We start from the raw sequence: 14,669 nt of genomic DNA, 5'->3' as shown, positions 1-14,669 counted from the left end.
ACTTAGAAGGAATGAACAAATTCTTAGAAAAAAAGATAATCTCCTAAGACTGAACTAGGAAGAGATAGAAAATATGAACAGACAAATTACTAGTCCTGAAGTACTGAAATTGAGTCAGTAATTCAAAAACTCCCAAGAAACAAAAGTCCATGGCTAGATGGCTTCACAGGTGAATTTTACCAAACATTTAGAGAAGAGTTAATGCCTATCTTTTTGAAATTATTCCAAAAAATCTCAGAGGAAAGAATGCTTCTGAACTCATTCCAGGAAGCCAGAATCACCTTGATACCAAAACCAGGCAAAAATATCACAAAAAGGAAAATCATAGGCTAATATCACTGATGAACAGAGATGCAAAAATCCTCAGCAGAATACTGGCAAACAGAATCCAATATTACTTGAGAAGGATCATACACTATAAGTGGGATTTATCTCAGGGATACAAGGATTTTTCAATATCTGCAAATCAATCAGTGTGGTACACAATATTAACAAATTGAAGAATGAAAAGCATATAATCATCTCAATAAATGCCAAACATGCTTTTGACAATATTCAACACATATGCATGATAAAAACTCTCAAGAAAGTGGGCACAGAGGGAACATACCTCAACATAAAGGCCGTATATTACAAACCACAACTAAAATCATACTCAGTGGTGAAAAGCTAAAAGCATTTCCACTAAGATCAGGAACAAGACAAGGATGTACACTCTTGCCATGGTTATGTGATATTGTTTTGGAAGTCCTAGCCATGGCAATCAGAGAAGAAAAAGATATACAAGGAATCCATATTGGAAAGGAAGAAGTAAAACTATCACTGTTTGCAGATGACATGATACAATACATAGAAATTCCTAAAGATGTCACCAGAAAACTACTAGAGCTCATCAATGAGTTTGGTAAAGTTCTAGGATAAAAATTAATATGAGAAATCTCTTGCACTTATATACACTAACAATGAAATAACCCAAAAAGAACTTAAAGAAACAATTCCATTTACCATTGCATTAAAAATATTAAAATATTTGGGAATAAACCTACCTAAGCATACAAAAAGACCTGTATTATGAAAACTATGACACTGAGGAAAGAAATCAAAGATGCACAAACCAATGGAAAGATATAGCACGTTCTCGGATTGGAAGAATCACTATTGTCAAAAATGCTATACTACCCAAGGCAATCTACATATTCAAGGCAATCACTATCAAATCACCAGTGACATTTTTCACAGAACTTGAAAAAAAAATTAAAATTTGTGTGGAATCATAAAGACCTCAAATAACCAAAGAAAAATGGAGCTGGAGGAATCAGGCTCCCTGACTTCAGATCATACTACAAAGCTACAGTCATCAAAACAGTATGGTACTGCTACAAAAACAGAAATGGAGATCAATGGAACAGGATAGAAAGCCCTGAAATAAACTCATGAATCTATCATCAATTAATCTACCACACAGGAGGCAAGAATATTCAATGGAGAAAAGACAGTCTCTTCAATAAGAGATGTTGGGAAAACTGCTCCTCTACATGTAAAAGAATCAAATTAGAATATACCCTAACACCACACAAAAAAATAAACTCAAAATGAATTAAAGACCTAAATGTGAGACCAAAAACTATAAAACTCTTACAGGAAAACACAGGCAAAACACTCTTCACCATTAATCACAGGAATATTATTTTGGATTGACCTCCTAGAGTGATGAAAATAAAAGCAAAAATAAACAAATGGGACCTAACTAAACAAAAACTTTTGCACAGCAATGGAAACCATAAATAAAATGAAAAGATACACCACAGAATAGGAGAAAAATCTTTGCATACACAGTGACTGAAAAGGGATTAAACTTCAAAATATACAAATAGCTCACATAGCTCAATATTTAAAAAAAAATGGTCAGAAAATCTAAATAGACCTTTCTCCAAAGAAGACAGACAAATGGCCAAAAAGCACGAGAAAAGATGCATAACACTGCTGATTTTCAGAGAAATGCAAATCAAAACTACATTGAGGTATCACTTCAATGGCCACCATCAAATTATCTATAAACAATAAATATTGGAGAGAAAGGCAAACCCTCTTACACTGTTGGTAGGAATGTAATTTGTTGTAGCCACTATGGAGAACAGAATGAGTGTCCTTAAAAAACTAAAAATAGAGGTACTATATGATCCAGCAATCCTACTCCTGGGCGTATGCCATGCACCCTTATGTTCACTGCAGCACTACTCTCAATAGCTGAGACATGGAAACAATCTAAACATTCATATCTAGACGAATGGATTAAGACATTGTACATATATACAGTGGAATACTACTCGGCCATAAAAAGAATGCAATAATGTCATTAGCAGCAACATGGATGCAACTAGGGATTCTTATATTAAGTGAAATAAGTCAGAAAGAGAAAGATAAATACCATATGTATCACTTATGTGTGGTATATAAAATTGGCAAAATGAATCTATCTACAAGACAGAAACAGGCTCACAGACATAGGGAACAGACTTGTGGTTGCCAAGAGAGAGGCAGAGGGAGTGGGATGGACTGGGAGTTTGGGGTTAGTAGATGCAAACCGTTACATTTAGAATGGATAAGCAATAGGGTCCTACTGGATAGCACAGGGAACTATATCCAGTCTTTTGGGATAGAACATGATGGGAGGTAATATGAAAAAAAGAATGTAGGTATGTATGCATGATGGATCACTATGCTATACAGGACAAATTGGCACAACATTGTAAATCAACTATACTTTAATTAAAAAATACAGGGAGTTCCCGTCGTGGCGCAGTGGTTAACAAATCCGACTAGGAACCATGAGGTTGCGGGTTCGGTCCTTGCCCTTGCTGGGTGGGTTGACAATCCGGCGTTGCCGTGAGCTGTGGTGTAGGTTGCAGACGCAGCTCGGATCCCGCGTTGCTGTGGCTCTGGTGTAGGCCGGCGGCTACAGCTCCAATTGGACCCCTAGCCTGGGAACCTCCATATGCCATGGGAGCGGCCCAAGAAATAGCAAAAAGACAAAAAAAAAAAATACATAAAAGAGAAAATATAATGCACTCCAATATTCATTCAGCACTATTAATAATAGCTGTGACATGGTCCATAAGTGGATGAATGGATAAAAAGATGTGGAATATATATACGGTGAGATACTACTCAGCCATAAAAAGAATGAAATAATGCTATTTGCAGCAACATGGATAGATTAGAGATGATCATAGTAAATGAAGTAAGTGAGACAGATCAAGATGAATATCATATGATATTACCTATATGTGGAATCAAAAAAAAAGTGATACAGATGAACATATTTACAAAACAGAAATAGACTCACAGACATAGAATGCAATCTTGTGATTACCATATGGGAAAGGTAGGGGGAAGGGAGAAATTTAGAATTTGGGATTAACATATACCATTGCTATATAAAAAATAAATAAACAAGGACTTACTGTATAGCACTATATTCAATATCTTGTAATATGGGAAAAGAATCTGAAAAGAATCTGATAACTGAATCACTTTGCTGTATACCTAAAACACTGTAAATCACCTATACATTAATAAGAAAAACATTAATTAAAAAATCTCTACTTGTATTGCTGTTTATGTGGCTTATTTTGATAAGAGAATCCTTCATTTCTGCTTAACTTCCATAAGTACCTAATCTGGAGAGCATTCTCTACTTGGTGGGATAAGTACAATTTTATTCCTATAGGTTATCAGTCTTGAGATGATCCTTTGTTTAATACGAAGCCACTATTTTCCATTGAAGAGAACTGCTTGGCAAAGCAGCAGTATTAAGCACTCCAATGAAGCTCCTGAATTCTGGACTTAATAGTCCTTGTCCCTGTTGTGGAACAGAAACCAAATTTCCCTCTAATAATTGTTGACTGTCAATCTGACATGCAGTGCTGTCCTTAGACTCAAATGAGAGAATCCTCTGTCCTGGTCCCTGTCTTATAGAAGACCTTAAATTGGTCCCTCCTCAGGGATGCCCTTCACCATGGTGTGAATATTTCAAGGAACCAAAGAGCCATGTCCACCTGAAGCCTTTGTCCATCCTTCTAGATCATGTTCTGGTCCCCCCAACTCAGCAGTATCTTCTCAAACTTCCTCAAGTCTATAAACCTGACTGTCCAGGATTTGTACAGATATGTATATATAGTTGTCATGTATTTTTTTTGACAAGGAAGGACAGAATTTTCTGCACTCAATATTTTTTTACTTTGATTTATAACTTTTAAACATTCCAATATATAGCTTACAAATTTCCATTTTTACTCTTGCCTAAGGCTCCACAAATGTCTGAGGTAGATCTTTGCAGTTTCCTGGTTCAGGGACATGAAGAGCCCAAAGTGGTAAAGGAGTAGTCTCAGCTGTGCTCCCTTTGGAAACATTCTTCCTTGGGGTACTAGGACCTCTGAACCTACTAAACCAAAGTTTAAAAGAATAGGACACATAAGTTTCCCCGGTAAATTATTTTGGCTTATTGTTAGAGTAACTTTTTCCACTTGGGTTCATATATTCCAGCTTTAGAGAGATAGCTGTGTATATATTGGCCACTGGTTTAAGATACATACTGTGTCAAACAGACAGCATTCTAAACTAGTAAGGTGTTCATTTGTACAAAAGCTGAGTGTTCTCTAGGTCATTCCACTACTCTATCAAGCTAGTTATTTCTGGATGTTGGAATGTGAATAAGTCCAGTGAATGCTATAGGTGTAAGCCCATGACTATACTTCACCTCCTATAAAAATAAGTCCAGATGCAATTTTGTAACATTACTGCAACAGATAAAGCACTAAGTGTATTCAATGAGTCAGTAAATGGTAGTGCTGGCCTCATCCCTGTGAATAAGAAAGAAAAAGTACCTCAAATAAATAGATAATTTATATTATGTAATTATAATATATATTATGACATATTACATATATGATAGAAATATTTTATAGTTATTTTATATATGTATTAAACACAGTATGTACTTATATGTAATTTATGTTATTAATAATGAATAACATAAGTAGTTATAATGTTTATAATATTTTATATTAAATTCATATTTATAAAATGTGTGTATATATGATGTATAAACATGTCTTTTTCCATAGGATGTGAGATTAGAGACAGTGAGATAGAGACAGACAGAGATGGATAAATATCTCTATAGAGATAAGCATCTCCACATTCCACAAAAGAAGGGTTTTGAACTCTATTCAGCCTGCCACAAGGTAGGCAGCTAGTCCTCCCAGAGTAGGGTGAAATATGATACTATGCAGGGTGCTGACCATTTACTTTTGTACTGCTGCTTGAGCACTTCGCAGTTATGGTAGAGAGATAAGCCTAATGAGGGGACATGTATGTTGCCGATTTTATGTGGAGATGTCCATGAGCTGCTATGCCCACTTTTAGGACCAATTAAGCACTCTAGAATAGCTGGGGAAAGAGGCTGACTGACATTTACAGGGGCAGGTCATTTCACTCCTGTACAGTGAATAACTTCTAACAGGCTTTTACATGGGTATGAATTCTGTCATTCTCTGCTTTTCTGAGAAGTCTATCTACATACCTCTCCACAGAACTCTATGCCAATCCTTTTTAGCTTATTCTTTCTTAGACCCTAAGGAACCAAACAAACCATTAGGCCTGCCCACAGTTAGTAATATTTGTACCATAAGCCACATTTCCTTCCAAGGGAAGTGTACAACTAAAGTTATTCCCTGAGGTTTTGCCCATTAGAAAGTTTTTCCTTCATCACTATCCTTCAAGGTAATCTCTAAGGAGAAGAGTAGAATTTAATGTAATGGCTATTTACTTACAGTTGATGCCATCATAACATACATAACTATTCATAACCAGGCTATATTTTTTTCCATGTTTATTGGTCATAGAGAATTCCCAATATCCAAAGACAGAGATTTAGTGAAAGGAGACCATGGGATGCTGATCCTCCTACTCCTCAGGCTGCTTTTACATTCCAAAGTGTCTGTGGAGCCTTTTCTTACTCCAGCTACAATTCAAAACTGGAAATTTTATGAATTAGCCAATAAACAGATCACAGAAACACATTCAAGTATGGCATATGTTGCCTCCAAAATACAAAGAAGTTCACCAAGCATTGGGCTTCTTTCACTGCTGGATATTGCAAGGCATAGGAACTTTTGAAGAGATGCCCTGGTGTGCTCCAAACCACTTTACTATGTCACTGATATGAAAGGCCCCTGAAATTCTGGTGGATTCCTTTCATCATCTGGCATACATGAGTCTTACGAAGGCATCTAGAGTGTTTCCTAGTTCTAGCTCACAAGGTCTAATTAGCATGAAACCATTAATGTAATGTACCAACATAATATTCCATGTGATACCAAAACCTTCAAGTACTCTCTCTGACAATAATATGAGAAGAATCAGGAAAACTGTGTCAAAGTTTGTATTGCCAAGGAAGCAATTCTGAGATGAAGATCAGCACACAGGAAGCTTTTTAGGAAGGGCTATCTGGATCAATTCCTGTTTGGAGTTAGGAAATTAAGCAAGATGTAGAAGAGGAGCAGCTGGAAGATGGTACAGTTACCAGGCCTCAGCCAACCTTGCAAGGAGCTCTGAACCTGGAATGAGCTTCTAGAATTGTCCCAAGTGAACTGTTAAGCAGTTATTGGATGCAAACTTACAAAGAATGAGAGCATGACCTTGGGTATATCAGCTTTCTTTCTGCCAAGCACATTCCAAAAAGGGCAGAATAATGAAACATGTCAGACAACAACCCTCCCAACAGCTGGAGGAATAAATTCTTCTGTCCCAGAGAGGGGATCTGGGTGGCAGAGCATAGCACACATGACATCCACCCTTAACACTTGCATCTTGTTGCTTCATCTGAGTTCTAGGAGTAGCTCCTCCAGGACTTTACTGAACTTCATTATTTGGGCATCTTTCATGAGAAAGTTAAAGGGATGAATGACAACACCTGCTCCTGAAGTGGGTTCTGAGTCCATAACTGGTACTCATATCCCTCCTAAGTTGTGATGCATAGCACTCCAAGAGCCTGTTTGCTGTGTTAATCAAGCCATGGCTGTTGCATCTGTCCATTTCCCAACAAGATTGGCTAAGGGACTTTTAAAGTCATGCATGTGGATCAACTGGTGCCAAAGAGTTTTTTCCCTCCTTCTCTTGTATAACAATAGCCTTACTTCTTCTTAATGATCAATTATCCCTGCCAGGCTGGTGATTCCTCTTCTTTCCCATTTGTTTTTAGTGCAAGAAGACTGAATATCTTGGGAAATAGGTATAGAACAAAATTTAATGGAACCCTTGTATCTATGATGGAAATGTTTCCTTTTGCTATTAAAACTAGGACTTCCAAATTTATGGTGTCCAGAATTTCAGGGATAGGAAGCTCAAAATTTCAACCATACCTTATATCTTGGGCCCATGTATGCTACCTACTGGGGCAAAGAACACCAAATAATAATTATTTATTACCTGTATTTACATACATATACCTCAAAATATCAACTCTAAGCTGATGCTTCAGCTGCAAATGCAGTAAGCAATTCCACTGTTCTATTAGACCAGTAGATTCTGAGTGGTACAGTATGTGATTGATCCAGGAGATCCAATGGTCCTATGTCAACTCCTTCTCTTTCATTTGCATCCATGGTATGTTGCTATGTTTTGTGGCAACCCATGCCTGTATTATTTCTACATGTCCTTTTATTAAACAAGAACTCCTTCATGACTGTTTAATACAACATTTATTAGTGATTAGTACTGAGAAAATTATTTACCTCTACATACCAAAAATATAGATTTGAACACCATGAAAACAATCAGGACAAGTACCATGAAAAATTGGTTCTTCAAAAGAAATAAAGGGGGAAACTGAGGGCAGCATGAGGCTTTGTCTGCTGTCAGGGACACACCAAGAGGAGCAAAGGCTTTGGGGCCCCCAAACCACTCCAAATGGATAGTCAAACCCAGGAGCTGGCCAGAGCCAGTGGTACCCACCTCCAGGCACCCAACTCAGCTTCAGAAGCCAGGGTACAAGCTCTGACCAACCAACAGATAAACCAAAGTTTGCCAGATGGGCATCACCTCAGAAAGCCCTACAGCTGTGTCTACATTGTTATAGGAAAAAGACTTTTAAGAGACAAGGTATAGTCATAATTAAATTAACATTGCCCCTCTGCCCCAAGTACCACTGGGCCAAGTACTGAGTAATCACATGGGAGTAAACAGCCATCTGACTTGACTGCCTTTGTTAGAAAACAATGACAACATTCTGATCCTTCAAAGTGACAGAAAAATTACTAGTTTATGTTTCAATAAATCCACTCCTTCATTTTACAATGGGCTCAGCTAGTTTACTCCAGATTTTTCTTTACCGGACACAACTCAGTCCTGCAGGGGTGGGAAGGCAAAAGAGTTTTCAAATCCTGCCTCGTGATGAAACTGACATATGTGGATAAAACCAGTGCTTTTTTACAACTTGATTCTGATTCAGTTTCATGCCTATATTTTAATTACTCTATAATCCTTAGGAAACGGTTGATTCAGAAATGTAAAAATTTTTGTTGTGATTCTGCAATTGGTGATGATTGCTATAAACTTTACATCCTTTCTCTTCTCAATACCAGTGTTTCTAGTATCTCAGGGGTATGTCCAACTAGAAGAGCTATACTTAAAAAGTCTGGAACTATCACAAAAAAAACCTTTCCAGAAGAGAACACAGAAAAAACACTCTCTGACAAAAACCATAGCAATGATTTCTTAGTCTTCCAAGGCAATAGAAATGAAAGCGAAAATAAATAAATGGGACCTAATCAAACCTATAAGCTTTTTCACAGCAAAGAAAACCATAAACTAAATGAAAAGACAACCTACGGACTGGGAGGAAATATTTGCAAATGATGTTTTCAACAGGGCTTAATTTCCAAAATACACAAACAGCTCATATAACTCAAAAACAACAAAAAACCCCAACAACACAATAAAAAATTGGCAGAAGACCTAAACAGATATTTCTTCAAAGGAGATGTACAGATGGCCACTAGGCACATGACAAGCTGCTCAGTATTGCTGATTATTAGAGAAATGCAAATCAGAACTACAAGGTATCACCTTATACCAGTCAGAATGGCCATCATTAAAAAGTCTACAAATAATAAATGTTGGAGAGGGTGTGGAGAAAAGGCAACCTTCTTATACTGTTGGTGAGAACACAAATTGGTGGAGCCACTATGGGAAACAATATGGAGGTTCCTAAAAAACTAAAAATAGCGTTACCACATGATCCAGCAATCACACTCCTGAGTAAATATCTGGAGGAAACTCTAGTTTGAAAAGATACATGCACCTCCATGTTAACAGCAGCATTGTTTACAAGAGTCAAGATGTGGAACAAATCTAAATGCCCACTGAGAGATGAATGAAGAAGATGTGATATATATATATATATATATATATACATATACATATATATTACACAGCCATAAAAAATGAATAATTCCATTTGCAGCAACATGGATGCAACTAGAGATTATCAGACTAAGTGAAGTAAGTCCGACAGAGAAAGACAAATATCATCCAATATCACTAATACGTAGAATCTAAAATATGATACAAACAGATTTATTTACAGAACAGAAATAGACTCACAGACATAGAAAAAAAATTTATGGTTACTAAAGAGGAAGAGGAGGGAGGGATAAATTAGAAGTTTGGGATTAGCAGATACAAACTACTACATACAAAATAGATATGTATGTAAAATAGATAAAAAGCAAATACCAACTCCATAACATATGGAACTATATTAAATATTTTATAATAACCTATAATGGAAAAATATATGAAAAAATATATTCATATTCTTTTTATATATATAACTGAATCACTTTGCTGTACACCAGAAACTAACACATTATAAATCAATTATACTTCAATGAAAAAAAACCTCTTGCAGATCTGTACCCCTCTGAAAGCTTACAATCTTTCATATCTTTCAGTACATGGCTTAGAGTGGTATCTTATATACAATATGTTTCTTCCAGAAACAGAAGTAACCTACCAGGCATTGTGCTTCTTAATTAGTAATAGGAGGTGCAAAATGTGATAAAATTTTTCTTTTGCTTTGAAGATCATATCCTGACATTCCTCAGACCATTGAACTCCTAAATTTTTTTTCCAACTTGAACTGACAAATATAATTGTAAGTATTTAAAGTGTTTAAAGTGTATGATATTTGATAGGGATTGCATTGAATTTGTAGATTGCTTTGAGTAGTATGGCCATTTTTATAATATTGATTTTTCTACCCCAGGAGCATGGACTATCTTTCCATTTCTTTACATCCTCTTTAATTTCCTTGATTAATGTTTTATAGTTCTCGGCATATAAGTCCTTTACCTACTTGGGCAGGTGTATTCCCAGATAGTTGATTTTTGGGGGTGCAATTTTAAAAGGTATTGTATTTTTGTATTCCTTTTCTAATATTTCATTGTCAGTATACATAAATGGGACTGATTTCTGAATGTTAATCTTATATCCTTCTTCTTTGCTGAATGTGTTGATCAGTTCAAGTAGTTTTTGGGTTGAGTCCTTAGGGTTTCCTATGTATAGTATCATTCCTATCTGGATGCCTTTTATTTCTTTTGTTTGTCTGATTGCTATGGCTAGTACTTCCAGTACTATGTTGAATAACAGTAGTGAGAGTGGGCATTCTTGTCTTGTTCCAGATTTCAGTGGGAAGGCTTTCTGCTTTTCTCCATTGAGTATTATATTTGCTGTGGGTTTGTCATAAACAGCTTTGATTATGTTAAGGAATGGTTCCTCTATACCCACTTTGGTAAGAGTTTTGATCAGGAATGGATGTTGGACTTTGTCAAATGCTTTCTCTGCATCTATTGAGATGATCATGTGGTGTTTGACTTTTTTGTTAATATGGTGTATAACGTTGATTGATTTGCATATGTTGAACCATCATTGTGCACCTGGGATGAAGCCCACCTTCAGGTCATGGTGTATGATCTGTTTTATATGTTCTTGAATTCAGATGGCTAAAATTTTGTTGAGAATGTTTGAGTCTATTCAGGCCCTTGGTCTATTTTTATTTTTATTTTTTGCTGTTGAGTTGTATGTGTTCCTTATATATTTGGGATATTAACCCCTTAAAAGATATATGGTTTGCAAATATTTTCTCTCATTCTGTAAGGTGCCTTTTCAATTTAATGATTGTTTCCTTTGCGATGTAGAAGTTCTTTAATTTGATATAGTCCCACTTGTTCATTTTACCTCTTGTTGCATGTGCATTTGGTGTCTTATTCAATAAAGCACTACCATGATCAAGACCAAGAAATTTTTGCTCTATGTATTCTTCCAGGAATTTTATAATTTCAGGTCTTACATTTAAGTCCTTGATCCCTTTTGCGAAGTCCTACAGCTTTAATGATGCGGCAGTTTCCTCATTCTTCATAGAATACATTCCCTCCCTTGAAAACACATATGCTTTATCAAAGCATCCAAGGTAATTGCCATTTCTTCCTTAAATGGTTTGATGGCATGATGTCATTAATGTAATAGATAATTATAATGATCTTTAAAATGTTCAGATAATCCATATCCCTTCAGACTGTATATGACAAAGGGTAAAACTGTAAATATGCCCCTTTTTATTTCATGCACATGCTAACTATTTCTAATTCTCCTTTTTAAAGGAAGAATGGGAAAGAAAATCACCAGAGTGGAAAAAAAACTTATCAGATCAAAGAACATGTATCACATAACCCGAGGCCATCCTAATCTGCTCTAGCAAAGATAGCACCTTTGGTACAGCAGCTCCCATTAAGACTCCTACTGGGTTAAATTTACAATAGTCCATTATCATCCTCCAGAATCTGTCTGGCTTTTGTAGGGGTCATAGTGGTGAATTAAATGGAGATAAGCTGGATCAAAATTCCTATATATTTTGGATATATTTTTGCCCTTACTATCCCTACAGAACATAATATACTTTTTGAAATACTCTCTTGGACTGTGGGTAGTTCTTCCTCTCTACAATAGCTACAACCCACAGGGCAAGGAAACAGTGTGGCATTTGTGCCAATTACCAAATATTTCCATTCAGATTATGCATACAGGAAATGGTGAAATCATCACTGTGGATTTTCATTTGGTGGACCTATTATGTACCAGATCTAGGACCAGGACTCTATGTACCTAACACCCACTTGCATCCATGTAAACATTAGGGCCCCAATAACCCTTCAGAAATACAAGTACTAAAGTCAAAAATTCAGTGTCAAAGATCCTCAATATGTTGTGATATTCCTTTTCTCCTGCTGTGTGATTACATAAGTAAACAGTCATGAGTACCTTCTGGAAAAGCACAGGGAGAGTCATTGCAGTGTATCCTTACAGAGCTGTTGCACAGTCCTTCCTCCTGGCATTTTAATTAAACCAGCCTTGGTGATGTCATGTCCTTCATCCCCTAACAGAAGGATAGCGTAAGTGATTATCTTAATGTGTTACACATAATAGATCCATTTAGCTATCTTATTGAGCCTTTAGACTCCTTTCTGTATAGTATATCAGGGAAATTTTGGCATTTCAACTTTGATAGTAGTTAAGTGCCTAGAAAAGATGCTTAGTTGGTTTTACATACATGATAAAATTTTTAAAATTTATTAATCACATTAATATAGGATTTTGAGGTGATGGAGTAACCAGAGGAAGGTCCACAAAAAGGGATTCTTTTCTTGTAAGGCAGCTATTCTGATATCTTTTATTACCAGAAATGTATTATAGTGCAGGAGTTAAAATAACAAATCCTGGATCAAAACTGCAAGACTTTCTGTCCAGGCTTATTGCTTCATAAACCTTGAAGATATTTAACATAATTGTGCCTCAGACCCTTCCTCTGGAAAATGAGATAATGAGAGTATCCACTTCATAAGACTTAATGAATAATACCTAAATTGTGAAGAGCTCTACATGAGTGACATCAATTATTACCTCCCTTAGGACACAGATGATGACAATCGACTTCACTGCTCATGAAAGAAAGTAAAATTATTAGGTTTCTTTCTATGCTTTAGTAACCAAATTAAATAATAGATTGCACAGTTTCTTGAAAAAGGGAATATATTTTATAAATATTTTATAAATATTTTATTTTCTATGTGCTGAAATTTTTACATTTATCTTTTTGGAGAGAGACAATGATTTTAATATGACTTATTCCAGAAGAGTACACAATTCACTGATCACATTTTCTTCCCACAAAAGAGAGAACATCATTAATTGCAAGTATTTGAGAGGACTCCAAGCTTCCAAAATAGAATTTCAATCAAATATCTCTCTGAACACCACTATAGACAAAAGAATACTATTTAACAGTCAATTCTATTTTTTTTTATAATTAAAGCTATGGCTTAAAATTTGGCTTTGGTAGGACCTGAACAAGGAAATATAAACAGGGTACTATATCCAATGTCCTATGATAAACCACAATAAAAAGGACTATAAAAAGAAAAAAAGAAATTAGAAAAGGATTTACAATTGAAAACAAAGTGTTAAATGGTAATGACAAGTTGCTAGTAAGAAGAAATACAAATGGGAGGTGTAAAGCTCTCCTTTAAAACAGAACTTCAGGCAAAAGCTCAAGTGCAACATAAGCAGAAACTCAAAGACAAAATTGATTTGAAAGTGACAACTCAACAGCAAAAAAGCCAACAACCCAATGGAAAAATGGGCAAAAGACCTGAATAGACATTTCTCCAAGGAAGACATACAGATGGCCAACAAGCACTTGGAACAATGCTCAACATCACTGATTATTAGAGAAATGCAAATCAAAACTACCATGAGATACCACCTCACACCAGTCAGAATGGCCATCATTCATAAGTCCACAAATAATAAATGCTGGAGGGGGTGTGGAGAAAAGGGGACCCTCCTGCACTCTTGGTGGGAATGTATGCTGGTACAACCACTATGGAGAACAGTATGGAGGTATCTTAGAAAACTATACATAGAACTATCATATGACCCAGCAATCTCACTCCGGATGAAACTCTCCTTAAAAAAGAACCATGCACTCACATGTTCATTGCATCATTGTTCACAATACTCAAGAGCTGGAAACAACCAAATGTCCATTGACAGACAATTGGATTAGGAAGATGTGGTAAATATACATAATGGAATACTACTCAGCCATAGAAAAGAACAAAATAATGCCATTTGCAGCAACATGGATGGTACCAGAGACTCTCATCCTGAGTTAAGTAAGTCAGAAAGAGAAAGACAAATACCAAATGATATCACTTATATCTGGAATCTAATATATGGCACAAAGGAACCTTTCCACAGAAAAGAAAATCATGGACTTGGAATAGACTTGTGGTTGCCAAGGGGAAGGGGAGGGAGTGGGAGGGAATGGAAGTTTGGGGTAAATAGATGCAGAAGGTTGCCTTCGGGATGGATTAGCAATGGGGTCCTGCTGTGTAGCACTGGGAGCTCTGTCTAGTCACTTATGATGGAACATGTAATGTGAGAAAAAAGAATGTATACATGTAAGTGTAACTGGATCACCATGCTGTACAGTAGAAAAAAACATATACATAAATAAATGATAAAAAATTAAAATAAAAAATAAAAAA

The 14,669-nt window shown here is 36.0% G+C and overlaps 1 long non-coding RNA gene across 1 annotated transcript in view; it reads left to right on the top strand.

Annotated features, from left to right (window-relative positions):
- The window catches only part of LOC146401763 (uncharacterized), a 909,931-nt gene that overhangs the window by 513,710 nt on the left and 381,552 nt on the right, over window positions 1–14,669 (top strand). The window lies entirely within an intron of this gene.

This window comes from Sus scrofa, chromosome 7 (genome assembly GCF_054392235.1).
Source record: "Sus scrofa isolate SSC_HxYL_T2T_F1_AM1 chromosome 7, Sscrofa_HxYL_maternal_Yorkshire_Landrace_v2.0, whole genome shotgun sequence".
NCBI lineage: Eukaryota > Metazoa > Chordata > Mammalia > Artiodactyla > Suidae > Sus > Sus scrofa.
This window is presented reverse-complemented; position numbering and strand designations above follow the sequence as displayed.